Source organism: Marmota flaviventris, chromosome 2 (genome assembly GCF_047511675.1).
Source record: "Marmota flaviventris isolate mMarFla1 chromosome 2, mMarFla1.hap1, whole genome shotgun sequence".
NCBI lineage: Eukaryota > Metazoa > Chordata > Mammalia > Rodentia > Sciuridae > Marmota > Marmota flaviventris.
In genome coordinates this window covers 64,237,740-64,253,893 of record NC_092499.1, presented here as the reverse complement: position 1 = coordinate 64,253,893, position 16,154 = coordinate 64,237,740, and positions in this window count along the sequence as shown.

The window sequence follows — 16,154 nt, the reverse complement described above, 5'->3', positions numbered from 1 at the left end:
GGGAGCATGCTACTTGTAATCCAGCAGTTTGGGAGCCTGAGGCAGGAGAATCATGAGTTCAAAGCCAGCCTTAGCAGAAGTGAGGCGCTAAGCAACTCAGTGAGATCCTGTCTCTAAATAAAATACAAAATAGGGGGGCTTGGGGCTGGGGCTCAGTGGCAGAGTGCTTGTCTCAAATGTGTGAGGTACTGGGTTCAATCCTCAGAACCACATAAAAATAAATAGACAAAATAAAGACATTGTGTCCATGTATAACTAAACTAAAATAAAATAAAATAAAGATTCAAAATAGGGCTGGGGATGTGGCTCAGTAGTCTAGTGCCCCTGAGTTCAATACCCAGTACCGTCTCCCCACAAAAAGTGTGAAGTTTCTCAAATCATAATTCTTGGTTCAAATTCCAGTTCTGTCACTTGCTTTATAACTTTGGCATTTTTTAAACTCTTGGTGCCTCAGTTTCTTCATCTGTACAACTGAATGATAACAGTATCTATGAGGAATTTCCCTAAGTAAAGGAGAGCATGCTTGTATAATTCTCAGGACTTTACTAGGCACACGATGATCCCTTGACAAATGACAGCTGTAATTAAACTGGTGGAGAGGCTATATCAAAGCCTTCCAGGGGTTCCCATCAGACTCCAGTTTTCTGCCTTGAAAAATAAGCAGAAAAGCCATTATAGAAGGGCCATGGTAGCCTACTTAGGACTGTGCCTTTGGGCTCATGCCTATTCGGAGTTTGGAAGTCTCCTATGGTAATAGCAACGACTCCTTATTCTTTCATGACACTTGATGGTTTGTAAAGCACTTTCCTATACTCTCTCTTGTGAGGAAAGCATCATTAGCATGCCATTTTACAGATGAAGAAGATGAGGGATCAAGGGAGGTTATACAATTAGTGGAGAATGATCAAAATCCAGGGTGTTAGACTCCTGTTCCACATGACTTTGTACCTTCCTGGCAGAGGTGAGGATTGTCTGCCTGTCACATCACTCTCCCCCTGAGTGTCTGTGGTCAGTGGTCAGCGAGTACAAGAGGGAGGCTGGTAGGCCAGGCTCAAGGTCAGGGCATGGTGTCCATCTGCTCAAGAACAGACAGTGGGGACAGCCCTGGTCTCACTGGGTTGTGTACTTGGCAAGCCAGCTGTCGGCACAGCTGGCTGGTCTTGCTGGGGTCACCCAGCATGGAGGTGTGGGAAAGTCAGAGCCAAATCTCCAAGGAGGCTTTACATTCACGTTATGAAGTTAGGGAACAGGCAAAATCAATCCATGGAGACAGGAAGCAGAAGAGTAGCTTCCTGGCAGAGTGGGAGTGGAGGTGGAGGAGGCTGGGGCAGGAAAGGACATAGGGAGGGCCCTGGGTGGCAGGAATACCCAGCATCTTGATCTGGGGTATAGCTATACAGGTGTGTGAAAATTATAGGACTTTTTTCTTTTCTTTTTTTGGTACTGGGGACTGAACTCAGGGGCACTGAACCATACTCCCAGTTCTATTTTGTATTTTATTTAGCGACAGGGTCTCACTGAGTGGCTTAGTGCCTCCCTTTGCAGAGGTTGGCTTTGAATTCGTGATCCTCCTGCCTCAGCCTCTTAAGCTGCTGGGATTACAGGTGTGTGCCACCGCGCCCGGCTCAAGAGACTTTTGATTGGAATTTATCATTAAAGATGAGTGTGCCTTGCTGTTTAAAAGTTACACCTCCAACTTAAAAAAAAAAAAGCCTTCAAAATGCCAAAAAAATTGAAATTCCAAAAAATTTAAAAATATATATTTAAAAATAAAGGAAGAAAGAAAAGAGGAAGGTAGGCAGGTAGAGACCAGCTTTTCCAAAGAGCATGTCCCTTATCCTTACCTAAAGAAAAGAAGCTGATTGAGCTTGGGGGTCTGGCTCAGTCATACGGCACCTGTCTAGTGAGCATGAGGCCCTTGGTTGCATCTTCAATACCTCTCTCTCACACACACACAAAATTAAGACTAATGTTGAGGAATTAAGTCTAAAGAGGGCAACTGAGCTGTGGTTCTAGAAGCCTGCCTTGTGTATGAGCCTCTAATCCTCTCTCCTGTCCTGCAGGCTTAGTGTCTCTAAGGATCACCTACCTGTGTTGGGAGAGCTCTGTGGGTCCTGAAAGCTGCATGGAGCCTTCCCAGGTGACCTTCGCTTCCTCTGACACAGTTTACCATCATTCATTGTGGAACCCGGATGCAGGGTTTTAGAATTTAATTCTTTCCAGCATGGGCTCAAATAACAGTTTCATTCTCCACCCTCATTTTCACGGGCTGGTAATTTTGAGACCATTACCATTCGGGCTGTGTTGTTCCCATCCCAGATGTAAATAGGAAGGGGACTTTCATAAGTAGCTCTGAGAACTGAATGGTTCTCTCTCTGGACCTATTTTTAACCAAAGTGCTCAATAAATGCTAGCCTGCCAGCAGCCATAAAACCTGTGTGAACCAAATAGAAGTTAATTATAGACAGCAAAGACTGTTACAAACGCAAGCAGAAGTTCATAAAAAATGAAAGTGTTTTAGTTTTCCTCTTATAATTAAGAGAACTACCATTAAAGAAAAGAATTACAATGGGTTTGAATGATGCAATTAATTTTTCATTGCATCCACTAAATAGAATATATTTTTCCCTGTGATCATGAGGCATTTTCAATAAGTCAGTACTTTGGGATTTACTTCAAAATAATGGGAGGGGTACTAGAGAAACAAGGCTGACCATGAATTGATGATCGTGGAACCCCGATGATGGGGATGTGAAGCTTCATGGCAATATTTTCTCCTTTTGTGCACGGTAGAACTATTCTAATATAAAAGGTTTTAAAATGAAAAAAAAAAAAAAAAGAAAATGAATAAAAAGAAAACCTTCATAAAAACTTAAAAGCTGAGATTTAATGGGCCATATTCTCTGATCATAATCCAATAAAATTAGACACAAATATGATTCCAATATCCCCTTTTTCTCCTTCAGTGCTGGGGATTGAACCCAGAGGCATTCTATTATTGAACTACAACTCCCGTTCTTTTTCTTTTTATTTACTCACTTATTTGATTTCGTGGTGCTGGAGATTTAACCCAGGGTACTCTTCCACTGAGATATACCTCCAGCCCTTTTTTAAATTATGATTTTTATTTTGAGACAAGGTCTCCTTAAGTTTCTGAAGATGGTCTCAAACTTGCAATTTTCCTGCCTCAGCTTCCCGAATTGCTGGGATTACAAGCAGCCCACCTCATCCAGCCTGTTTCTCAAAAAGTCTAGTTATAGTTGTCCCTCTATCCTCAGGGGACTAGTTCTAGTACTTCTTCAGATACCAACATTCACAGGTGCTCAAAAAAGTCCTTATATAAAGTGGTGTGGTATGTGCACATATCTGTGAACATTCTCCTATGTAGTTTATTTTTAAATCTTTATTTATTTATTTTTGCAGTCCTGGGGATTGAACCCAGGGAATCTGCCACTGGGTTACATCCCTGGTCCTTTTTTCCATCTCCTCCTCCTCCTCTTCTTCTTCTTCTTTTAATTTGAGATAAGTTTCCTTAAATTGCTGAGGCTGACCTTGAACTTGGGCTCCTCTGCCTCAACATGGGTTTAGAGGCATGCATCACCATTATATAGTATAAGTAATTTGTAGATTACTTATAATACCTAATACAATGTAAATGGTATATAAATAGTTGTTGTATTATATTGTTTAGGGAATAATGATAAGAAAAAATGTTTGCTATATGTTTTGTATGAAAGCAATTTTTTAAAAAAATATTTTTTATCCGCCATTGGTTGACTCAGAGGATGCAGAACCCTTGGATACAGAAATTAAGAAACATGCCTAATCATTAGATAGGGAGGAAATCAAAACTAAAATTAACAATTATCTAGGAAAACAATGAAAAAGAATATTTTTATTCACTCATTAATACGTGCATCCATTCATTCATTCATTCAATGTGCCTGTATCGAATGCTCATGGTGTACTTGGGACCATAACAGGTGCAAGGCCCTGTCCATGTGGATCTCACATTCTCATGACATGGGGAGACCAAAACAAAGAAATTGGGGAACCTGCATTTAAAATCAAATACATTTCAAAAAGTAAAACAAAGAAAGAAAGAAATTGGGGAACCTATGAAGCACCACATAGTAATATGTGCTCAACAGACCAAGCAGTCTAAGCTAAGCCGTCAGGATGGGGTCAATGGGGTATGGTCATGTGTGGGGCTGGCTAATTCAGTAAGATGGGTAGCAAAGTCCTCTTGGAGACATGACAATGGGGCAGATTTGAATGAGGCAGGGCAGCAAGTCTAGGAGAGCCAGGCTTGGAGCTCTTGGACAGGGGGTGTCAGTGTCCTTTCCACACTAGTGCCCAGGGCCACTGGTCTGAACCTGTGCTCAGAGTGGGGCAGCAGGGGCTGGGCCCAGGCCTGTTCCTCAGAAGCAGCCTGAGAGAAGGGACTTCTCCAGGGTGGGGGATAATCCAGCTGTACCTTGGGGCACCCCAGTTGATTCCAGTAGTGGGCTGGCTGCCTGGGGAAGTGGGTACATACTGTCTGGTGGATGGCACAAGGGAATCACTGGTCACTTCTCTGGGGTGGCAGTCATACCAGCACCTTAGCTCAGTGTCTAGTAGCCTCTTTCATAGCTGGGACAGAGCATGTGTGCTACATGTCACTTCACACATTCATTCATTCATTGTGTGCTGAGAACATGAGCTACTTGGGGACAGGGATCCTCAAGGAGCAAGCAGGTGGCTCCAGTTTGCGTGTGGTGAGCTAACTGGCAAGCCGTACCCCACTGCCCTGCGCCACTGTGAGCACCCTGAGATTCCCGGGAAGGAGGTCCAGGGGGAGCTGGTGACAACCAGGCCCAGATGTGGTCCAGACTCTGGAAAAACCCTGGAACCAGGGATGAGTCATGATTCGTACCTCAAACTGAGACTAGCCAGGTATGAGTGGCACTCACCTAGAATCCCAGTGACTTGGGAGGCTGAGTCAGGAGGAGCGCAAGTTTGAGGCCAGCCTTAGCAACTTAGTGAGACTGTATCAAAACAAAAAATTAAAAGGCCTGGGGCTGTAGCACAGTGAGAGAGTGCCCTGAGTGCCATCTCTTGTATGTGTGGGAGGGTAGAGTTTCAGTTAAGTATTCTTAACTTTTAAGTAATTTTTAAAAGTTGAAGTGTTTTGGTGGTTTTTTTTTTTTGTTTTTTTTTTTTTGTTGTTGTTGTTTTGTTTTGTTTTTTGTTTTTTATCTTCTCCTTTTGTGATGCTGGGAATTGAACCCACAGCCTGGAGCATGCTAGGCAAGCTCTCTACCACTGAGCTATACCCCAGCCTTAAGTAATTCTTAACTGCCCTGTAGGGTAGATTATATTATCCCCATTTTCCAGATGAGGAAGCCTCAGCTCAGGGTTTAAGTAACATGATTAATAGAGGGCAGAGCTGCTTCTCTCCAGGAGCCTCTGACTCTCTTTCTGCCCTTCGCCCTTCCAGGAGGCGGGGCAGGATGAGCTTCAGGAGCCTTTGTAGCTACTGGTGGTCGTTGCTACAATGGGGCAGGGTGGTGGGGAAGAGTGGCTATGGACACTGGGAATCCTTGGGTAGGAGAGGACACTGGGGCAGTGTCTTGCCCTAGAACATGGCTCCTCTTGAGCACCTCAAAAGCTGGCTGCAGTCCTCCTGCCCAAGGGCACATCCATTCAAATACAGGGAGAATCCTGTAAAAGGGGACCAGCAGCCAAGGGAAACAGTCCCAGGCCCAGAGCACCTGTGATAGCATACCTAGTGTATCCCTGGATATTAAGATACCTAGCACGGAGTGTGGCACATAGTAGGTGCTCAATCACTGGTTACCATTTTTATCATGAGGACTTAACTTGCTTATGCAGAAATTGAATCGGAAACTGAATTTCCTTCTAGGCTGAGAACAGGAAAGCTCTCTAGGGCCATGGTTGCGGGAACCAGATGAAATCTGTTTCTAATGGGGGTTCTGTGGAAGCTCAGCCAGCAGTTCTATCAAATTAGCAGGTCCAACAGACACAAGGGAACAGATTTCTTCCTGAGCCTGGACCCTACTATCCTTTATCCCTTGGAAATCAGATTATGGGGAGGGTAGGGCCAGGGAGGAAACTGAACTAACACAATTACCAACTCGTGCTTGTCCATCTCAGCCTGGGAGCAGGGCAGGGAGGAGAGAGCAGAGGGGAAGCCAGAGTCTGTCTCAGGAAATGACAAATCCAAGAAAGTAGACAGGACAAGCCCACCCCTACCTCACTTTAGGCCCATCCTGGGATCAGTGGGTTCATCTCCACCGTGCTCCATGGAGTTCCACGTTAGGGACCCCGGTCCTGGATACCAATGTGGGCCTTCCTTTTATGGCCATGATGCCATCGCCCTGCCTCAGGCTCCCCAGGGATGGGGTGTTGGCTTCCATCAAGGCCTTCTATGTCATTATTGATTCAAAGGCAGCCAACTGACCTGCAGCCAAAACTGCTGATAGCTGGTCTTTGATTTGCCGTAAACTAGATTTTGGACGTTGGGAGATCCTTAGGCCCCGTCTCCTTACCTGTAAATGAGGTTTATGATCCTATGGTGCCTGTTGAGCTCCTGTTCTCGGCGTCTATCCATCTTCCCCCATTGTGAGGCAGGTTGGGACCTCCCAGGTGGGCTCTGATGGATCCAAGCCACCAGCGCAGCACCACGCCTCCTGTCTCCGCGGCTACCGGAGCTGTAGGCCTTGTCTGGCTTCAGACTTTCCTTTAGGGACTGCAGGAAGTTTTTCTTGTCTTATACCCAAATGGGAACAAGACAGCCTGTTGCCCTGAGTGATGGTGACAACCACAACACCTGGCAGGAAGCCAGACCTGAGATAAAGCAGACACACTTGGACAGCAGAGCCTAGAGAACTGCATAGAGAGAAGCAAAGCCACCATAAATCTCGTGGCCACCTCATCAAGGCACTCTTCAGTTCTATTAGCAGCCAATCAGTCGCTGTGACTGTTTCATGCAGTTTGAGTTGTATTTTCTGTCACTTGCCATCACCAGTCTCCTTATGGACTAAGACTTTTTTTCGAGCTTCGAAGTGCTGGGGCTCCCGATGGAAAATTGTCTTCTGTCATTTCCATGCGCTGACTGCAGTCACGCCCTGTGTGGCTCACTATGGACATTCTGATTTCACAGGAAGGAAGACAGGGGATTGGTTTGGACAGTCCTCTCATTTCCCGCTGATGTCAGTAAGCCAGGGACCATGGGAACTTTCCTAGGTTACACAGCAAAAGCCCATCCACAGAGAACAGTGTAAATGACAAGAAGAGCAAGTTCCCACTGAACTCAGCTAGTGAGCCTCTGCATCCCCTGTCGACTGCTACTAGTTTAAATTGGGATTCTGTTTAAATTCTCAACCCAAGAGAGCTGACTAATAAAATCACTTTATTCATCTGTTTCCCAGCACCCAACACTGTCTGGCATGTAGCAGAATTTCAATCAGAATTATGACTTTACTTCCCACAATCTGAACCTTTTTACTAACCTCCCCAAACTCATGACTGTATTAGAATTTTTTGGCTCTCTGGAGAAACAATGTTTGGGGATTCAGCAAAACTCCACCAGGTACTACCTATTTAGGTATGGTGCTAGGAGTTTTCATATATATAGTTTTTCATTTATTATCCAAAACTGCCCAAGTTAATTTTATGCCCACTTCCTAGAGAGAGAAACAAGCTCAGAGAGATTGTGTAGTATTTTAAAGTTGCACAGCTAACATGACAAAGTTAGGAAGGAATCACGTCTTCTAGTCACATCATTGATAATAAACCTCTGGTCAGGTAACAGAACCCCAAAGGGCCTACATGTCTCTCCCAACTTCCACTGTGAGGAAAGTCTCAGTCACAATCTGGTGGTGACTGTCCTTGGACAGTGAGGACAGCAGTCTGGAGACTGGCAGCAGGAGCATCCTGTCGGTTCTCCTATGGAGTCAGCTCTGAGTCAGTTCTAAGGAATCCTTGGCCAGTGCTTGTTTTCCAAACCTGAAGGGCCAGAGGCACGTATATGCCATTTGAGGGCAATGGGCCACAGGCAGGGTCAAGGTAGGGGAATCTCACCTAGTTCCTGTTTGAAACCGGAAGCATAAAGAGGAAGCACCCAAGAGAACCCATGTGAACATTCTCTCCACTCCTTTTCTTTATTGAGATATAGTTTGTGTACCATAAAATCCGGGTGGATCATCTAACGTATCCCATTCAATGGTCTTTGGTTTATTTCCTCAGTTGTATAACCATGGCTACAATCCAAGTTTAGAACATTTTCATCATCTCCTAAACAGATCTCACATTCAGTAGTGCTCACTCTCCATTCTTCCCCCCAAATTCCTTTCCCACCCTCGCAAACTTAACCTACCTTCTGTCTCATAGATTTGCCTATTCTGGACAGTTCATATAAATGGAATCATATACTAAATAGTCTTTTCTTACTGGCTTCTTTCAGTTAGTGTAATGTTTTCAAAGCCATCCGCTTTGTAGTAGGAATCAGTACTTCATTCCTTTTTATGGCTAAATAATATCCAGTTGTATAGATAGACCACATTGATTATCCATTCAGCAGTTGATGAACATTTGGGGCTATTTTCCGTTTTCTGGGTATTCTGAATAATTCTGCTAGGAACATTCATATGCAAGTTTTTGTGTGGACCCCTCTTCTCTGATTTATGTGTTCACCCCATCTTTCTCATATAGGTGATAGCTCTGGTTATGTAGCAATACACACCTTTCGTGTTTATGAAAAATGTGCATTCTTCTTTTGTGTGTCTTCATTTTTCGCGTACATGCATAATACTCTGTTTGAGTTCTTCTTCTCTATTTCTGCCTTCTCTCAGCACTGTGTTTTTAGGATCCATCCATGGAATACCTCTGATCGTGACTTCCAATAGCTATGTGGCCCCAGGGATGGGTCACCGCCACATTTTGTATTATCTGTTTCCATGGGGATTTCCAGATCTTGGCTACCACTCACAGACCCACAGTGGACATCCCAGTACATGTCCACTGCAGGACCCTGGTGGCAAAGCCTAGAACGTGTGCCCAGGAGTGGCTTCTTGCTGGTTCATAGAATGTGCACACTTCCTCTGAGGAGTGCTGGCACTGGGACACTCTTTGCCCTGCTGGCAGGCGACAAGACTGGGGACACAGGAAGAAGAAATTGATGTTTTCATCTTTTCCCACACAGAAGTAATAGCTAAAACACACTCTTCATGCAGCTGCAGGACCTCAGTTCAGAGATGGCCACAGCCTGCTGAAAATGACACAAATCCTTCTTTTCATTTCAGGTCTCATAGCATTTGCCAAGCGTCTAGATCATTGATTTCCTTTAAACATTCTGGTCTCATTAAGTGAAGATGTTGTTGTTGTACTGGGAATTGAACTGGGGAGGCTTTACCACTGACTTACCTCCCTGGTCCTGTTTATTTATTTTGGTGCTGGGGATTGAACCCAGGGCTTCATGCATGCCAGATAAGCACTTTACCACTGAGCGACATCCCCAGCTCCTCTCCAGTCCTTTTGTTTTATTTTTTTTTTTGAGACAGGGTAAAGTTGCTGAGACTGGCTTTGAACGTGTGATCCTCCTGCCTCAGCCTCCCAAGCCACTGGGATTATAGGTGTGTGCCACTGCTCCCAGCATCATAATTGGTTTTTCTTAAAGTGAAAGCCATATTCCTACTCAACAGACCAAAGCCGAGAGTGAACTGGGCAGTGTCCAGACAGTGTTGGTACCGTCGCTGGGAGGGCTGGCTGGTGGTGGAGGGGAAGCAGTGACTATGACTGTCTAGTGCTCCCTCCAGCTGCTGCCCCTTTGTTCCTCTCCCCAGCTTCTAGTTTTTAGAGTCTAGCTCTGCAGAGAAGCGTCTGTGGCTAGCTCTACTTAGAAGTATTTAGGTCAAAAAGGGAACCCTGCATTTCACAACACTAGCTGTATTTTTATGTATGTTCTCATAAATGCTGAAAGAGGATAGATTAGGAGAAGGAGATGACGTTTTTGGAGAAGTTACCAGGATCCCTTATCTCTATTTGTCCCCTACATTTTGCTTAATAGCAGTATCATGAACAGTGAAGCCAAAGATCATTGGACCGGAAAGAAGACATGATTATGATGACAATAATAGCAGACTTTCCCTCAGTACTGGGGACTGAGCCCAGGAGTGCTCTACCACTGAGCTCCATACATCCCCAGCCCTTTTTATTTTCAGATAGGGTCTTGCTAAGTTGCTGAGGTTGGCATCACCTTAAACTTGTGATCCTCCTGCCTCAGCCTTCCTCCGCAGCTGGGATTACAGACAGGCGCCACCCCTAGCCTAATAGCTGCTCTTTTTTTTTTTTTTCCTAGTGCCTTCTGCATATGAGTGTGCAAGGTTCTTTATCTGTTTAACTGTTTTCACAAATCTATACAATAGTATTGAAAAGTAAGTTTCATCTCAACTTTGGTGTGAAGAAATTCAGGTTCAAAAGAGCTAAAGGACTTGAACCATGTCATAAAGCAGAGAGAGTTTACCTAAGACTCTCTGCCTTTATTTTTGCACGTTGAATCCAAGGCCTTGCGCCTGTTAAACACATGTTCTATCACTGAACTACACCCCCAGTCCCTCTCTGGCTTTCTTCCTACTACTCCATTCTACTTGGGCCCCTTCTTTCCACCCCTCCAGGCCCTTGTCTTCTCCCACTCTATTGCTCTTCTGAGGCAGACAGGCTCTGACTCCAAGCATGAGAGAAGGAGGTTTCTTGAAACCAGAAGGGGCTCAGGGATCAGGAAAACAGTTTACAGAGTTGCAATAATCCTATCCTTTTTTCCCTGTGCTGGGACTGAGGAGCAGGAGAAGGTGGAGGTCAATGCCCAGAAATGGGCAGAGAGGATCTGGGGCACAAGATCTAGGCATGGTGCAGAAGCCGCTTCTTAATCTTTTTCTCTGATCTTGTTGCCCCCCAGTGTAGGGCCCACAGTGTTTGCTCAGGGCAGGAAGTTTTTTTTTTTTTAATATTTATTTTTTAGTTGAAGTTGGACACAATACCTTTATTTATTTTTGCATGGTGCTGAGTATTGAACCCAGGGCCTCCTATGTGCTAGGCAAGCGCTCTACCGCTGAGCCACAATCCCAGCCCAAGGGCAGGAAGTTTTAACAGCAGAAGGGCTTAAGAAATTGGGTAGCTGAACTCCTCCTGAGCCCTAAAGTCACATTGAGGACTGAGCGAAAGAAAGTTCCTGAACTGTGGGCCCATCGAGTTTCCTCCCACCCCAGTCTTACAATAACCTGGGCTCTTGAGCTGGCTGGTCATAGGGCTAGAAGAGAGGAAGCACGGAAGGCTGAGCGGAGAGTGTGCACACTCTGGAAAGAACCTGGGGTGCACTCAGCATGGGCACTGGGGGAGGGGGACAATGGCAGAACCTTGTTCTGCACTGGTTCCCACTCATGCAGCTTGCAGGACTGGGGAAGCAGCAGGGGCAGGTTGCACCTCCCGCAGCTCTAGGACCACCACAGTGCATAGCAGCCCCTGGGCTTAGGAACTACACAGACTGGAGAAGCACATGGCAGTCTTGCCCTCTGTGCCTGGAGATCATCCTAGAGGCTTCCTGTTATCCTAGATTTTGAAGGTTGGAACACTGGAGCTTGAAAGAAGTGAAGACCTGGCACCAGAAACTCCAAGAACTGAACAGGTTGTCTGTCTCCTGTCGTGAGGTCAGGCCCTCAAGGTAAAGACCAGGCCAGAGATCTCCACCCTGCCTGTCAAGGTGTTGTTTCTGGCCTCAAGACAACCAGGGTAGAGTTCTTGATCTTTCACTGAATTAACAATCACAACAGCCAATTCCAATTAGAATAGAAAGTCTAAATGATCTCATCTGACACATATGAGCTGATCATGTTTTTAAATTTCTTTTTTTTTAGTTGTAGATGGACAAAATACCTTTATTTTATTTATATATATTTTTTGCGATTCTGAGGATCGAACCCAGTGCCTCACACATGCTAGGCAATGAGCTCTACCACTGAGCTGCAGCCCCAGCCCTGAGCTGCTCGTCTTAAATGTGGATATACTTGGCTTCTTATGCCTACTGCTCCTGCAATTCCAATTTGTCTTATAAGTTTGACTTCTTTTTGAAGGAGACCCTAGAGGCACACTTACCACTGGTCCTCTACTTTCCATGGCTCCCATTCCTCCTCCCAGCTCACCCTTCCTCTGTTGTCCAGTGCACCAACATCAAGATCAGCCTCCCCATCTTTTCCTTCCTTCTAAGTGGAACTCAAGAACTCACCTTATCTTAAATTCTTCATTTCATATACGGTAGCCTGAATGGTAAAGAGGTGTAAATACAGTGTTCGGCAGGCAGGGGGGCCGAACACTCAGAACTCAGGGATAAAAAGTTATTTACTGGTCTTAAAAGTGTTTGCCTACTGCACCCCAAATCAGGGAGGACAGTAAGGAAGTTGAAAGTTGCTGCTGACTACACTCAAGAGGCCTCCCAAGGAATACAAAGAGTACCCTGATTCAGAGGAGGCTGAGGCCTGGGACATCACCAGGGGTCTCTCCACAGGAGAACAATCTGGGGGAGTTGTGGGATATGGATACTGGCCTTTGTGTTGCTCTTACCTCCACAGCCAGACCTGAATGGGTGTTAAACCCACCTTCCCACTGAGGCTACACTCCACCAGCTCTTGCCCATGGAATCCCAACCCAGACAACTGCTCAAGGAACAAAGTTCTGCGGTTCCCTGTGAAGCAGGGATGTTTAACACTGGGATAAAGATAAAGGAATATGAACTGCAAACTGCTTATCACAGGAGTTTAGGAAAAAAGATCTTTCTTCTTGACTGCTGTCAAGAAGAAAATGTCGATGGGGTTGGGGTTATAGCTCAGCAGTAAAGCGCTTGTCTTGCACATGTGAGGCACTGGGTTCGATCCTCAGCACCACAAAAAAATAAATAAAATAAAGATATTGTGTCCATCTTAAAAAAAAAAAAAGGAAGAAAATGTCGATTTGAGCCAGTTTTCTTGGGCCTGCAATTGGGCAGATTTTATTTTAAACTTGTCCTTCCTCTTCTTTTTTTTTTTTTAAACAACTTGAAAGACAATGTTTTATTCTTATGCTCCTGCATACCTAAAACCTAAAGAATTCAGCTCCCATCCTCTGATCCCTTTTATCTTTCTTCCAGTCTCCCAGTGTGTTTATTACTCTTCTCTGAAAGCCATCCAAAGGATTTATTACCAGGACAGCATTCAGCAACCCACAGTGGTCAGAGCCCACAGAGATACAGGACCTGAGCATCAGACTTTGTGTGGTTTTTCTAGGGGAAAGGCTGGGACCAGCTTGGTTGACTCTCTTTTGTTTGCCAAAGGCTCTACTCAGTTGAACCTGCCTCTTCACAGGCCCTTTTCAATCTCTTGCTATTGCTGCATGTTGTAATCAAAGCCCCAGCCAGAGTCACACTGGGTGTAAGTGGGGAAATCAGGTATGCACCTTCCTCCACCAGGAACCACATCCAAGAAGCAGCCAGCTGTGAGAAGAGCACTAGCTTTAGAGGCCAGGCCCACCACTAACTGGCCCTGGCCTCTCCATCTCCAAAATGAAGGAATGGAACTAGATGATGCAGCTAACTGCTCCCCGCCACCCCCCACATACATATACACACCTCCTTCAGGGCAAACCCAAAAAGACTTCTTTAGGCCTTGACTCTATGCCTTCTCAGATTCCCCCGCCACGTGCTGGCTTCTTTTCTGCCAGATGTGTTTTAATTGAAAAGCTTGTTCCTCTAAGTGTAATTCCAGTGCTTCTTTTCCACTAACGAGGCAAAACCTTTCCCTCTCACATTTCTCTACCTGCCCTCTCCAAGTGCCATGCCTGTGTTCCTGGACCTCCAGCTCTGTCCTGAGGATTGGGGGCCAGCACTGAACTTTGGGGCCGGCTTTGGCTTAGTCAGACTTCCCTGTTGGCTTTTTTTGGCTTAGCTTCTTCTAGAATCAGATGTACAGGGTATTACACACACACACACACACACACACACACACACACCCTGCATGGAAAACTCCAGTCAACATTGTCCTTTGGCACACACAGAACTTTTCCATGGCTTACCCCTTTCCTGGTTCTCTTAGCACTGGCTCTGGGCCAGGTCAGAGTGAAGGCTAAAGAAGTTTGCTGTCCAAGTGGCTGAGGTCTGGGTCATCTCCAGAACGCCCATATTAAGACTAGAGTTTAGTAAAATCTGTTGCCCCTCACCCTAACCCCTGCAGATTTGCTGTCATAAGCAAGGATTGATGAGGCCTCTGTCAGTCAGGCCTGGCTTTTTTTTTTTTTTTTCCCAAATCTCCCAGCTCTCAGATGGAGTTGGCTCCTCAAGTCAGAGATGGTGCCAAAGGCCCCAAACTCAGCTTTGTCAGGTCCACTATAATGAAGATAATTTACTTTTTTTTTTTTTTTGGTACTGGGGATTGAACTCAGGGGCACTCGGCCACTGAGCAACATCCCCAGCCCTATTTTGTATTTTATTTAGAGACAGGATCTGAGTTGCTCAGCACCTCACCTTTGCTAAGGCTGGCTTTGAACTTGAGATCCTCCTGCCTCAGCTTCCTGAGCTGCTGGAATCACAGGTGTGTGCCACTGCACTCGGCAATTTACTCTTTTTCAGAAGAAGATTTGCTTAAATAGTAAGTTAGCTCTCTGAACAGCTTACTTTCCCTTGACAGATCCCATCCAAAAAAGCCTTCTATGTGGGAGGTATATAAGTAGCAACAAGCAACGAGAGTAAAAAAGATGTGCTAATGATAGTAAACCTTTCAGTGCTTTTTATATATCAGGGATTTTTTTTTTTTTTTTGAGTACTGGGGATTGAACTCAGGGGCACTCGATCACATTCCCAGCTCTATTTTTTTTTTCATACTTTTTTTTTTAGGTTGTAGGTGGACACAATACCTTTGTTTTTATTTTTATGTGGTGCCAGGGATTGAACCCAGTGCCTCACACTTGCAGCACTCTACCACTGAGCCCCAACCCCTGCCCCCATCAGGGATTATTTTAAGATATTAAATTATATATAATTTTAAATGTTACATTCAGCCTTTTTATTTATTTATTTATTTATTTTTTGAGATGGGATCCCACTATGTTGTCAGGCTATATTCAAAACTCCTGGGCTCAAGTGATTCTCCCACTCCAGCTTCTCAGTAGCTGGGACAACAGGTGTGTGCCACTGCTGATTTGCTTTTATAGTTTATGTCCTCATTCAACCCTCTGAGAATGTGCTCCTGGTGTAGGCATTCTCCCCATTTTACAGATAAGTTTGCAACTCTGAGCAGCTGTAATTTGCAAGAAGATCTTAGTTTGCCAACTGATTCTGGTGGGCAGTAAACAGATGTTTCGAAAATAAGCACTCACTGGGCACAGTGGCACACCTATAATCCCAGAGGCTTGGGAGGCTGAGGCAGAAGGATGGCAAGTTCAAAGCCAACCTCTGCAATTTAGCAAGGACCTGAGCAACTTAATGAGACCCTATCTCAAAGGAAAAAAAATAAAAATGGTTGGGGATGTGGCTCAGTGGTTAAGTACCCCTGGGTTCAATCTCCTGGTATTCCCCCATCCCAAAAATGAAAATTCATCAGAGTGGGATCTAGAGAACACTTTGATCACAGGGATTGTAATGGAAGAAGTCAGATTTTAGAATCGAGAGGGATCTATTTCAGTTCCCAATAGATTAGGTGACCTGCCCAAGGCCCAGGCAGAGCAATTCATTGAAAAACAGGTCTAGAATTCTCTTGTTAGTTCAGAGCCATTCCTACTCCACTTACAAGTTTCTTAGGAAAGAAGTTAACCTTAACTACTTAAGGTGGGATCTTAGAAAATACCGTCTCTGAGACATGAAGAGAAAATAATAAGTGAAAAAAAGGAGATTGGGGCAAGCCTCAAACTTTTGCTACTATCAGTCTAGGGATAATCAAGTAGGGAGATGTATGTTACCCTATGAGAGCCTAGGCCAATCACCAACCACCACACGTTTCTGGTGTGTGTTTAAGTATGTCATGTCTGGGTCATTATACACTCTCCCCCTTCCGCCATGGTATTTATGCACCCTAGTAAAGAGATCTGTAGATAATTACTTCCAAACCAACACCGCATTTTTTGACCTCCATTATAAA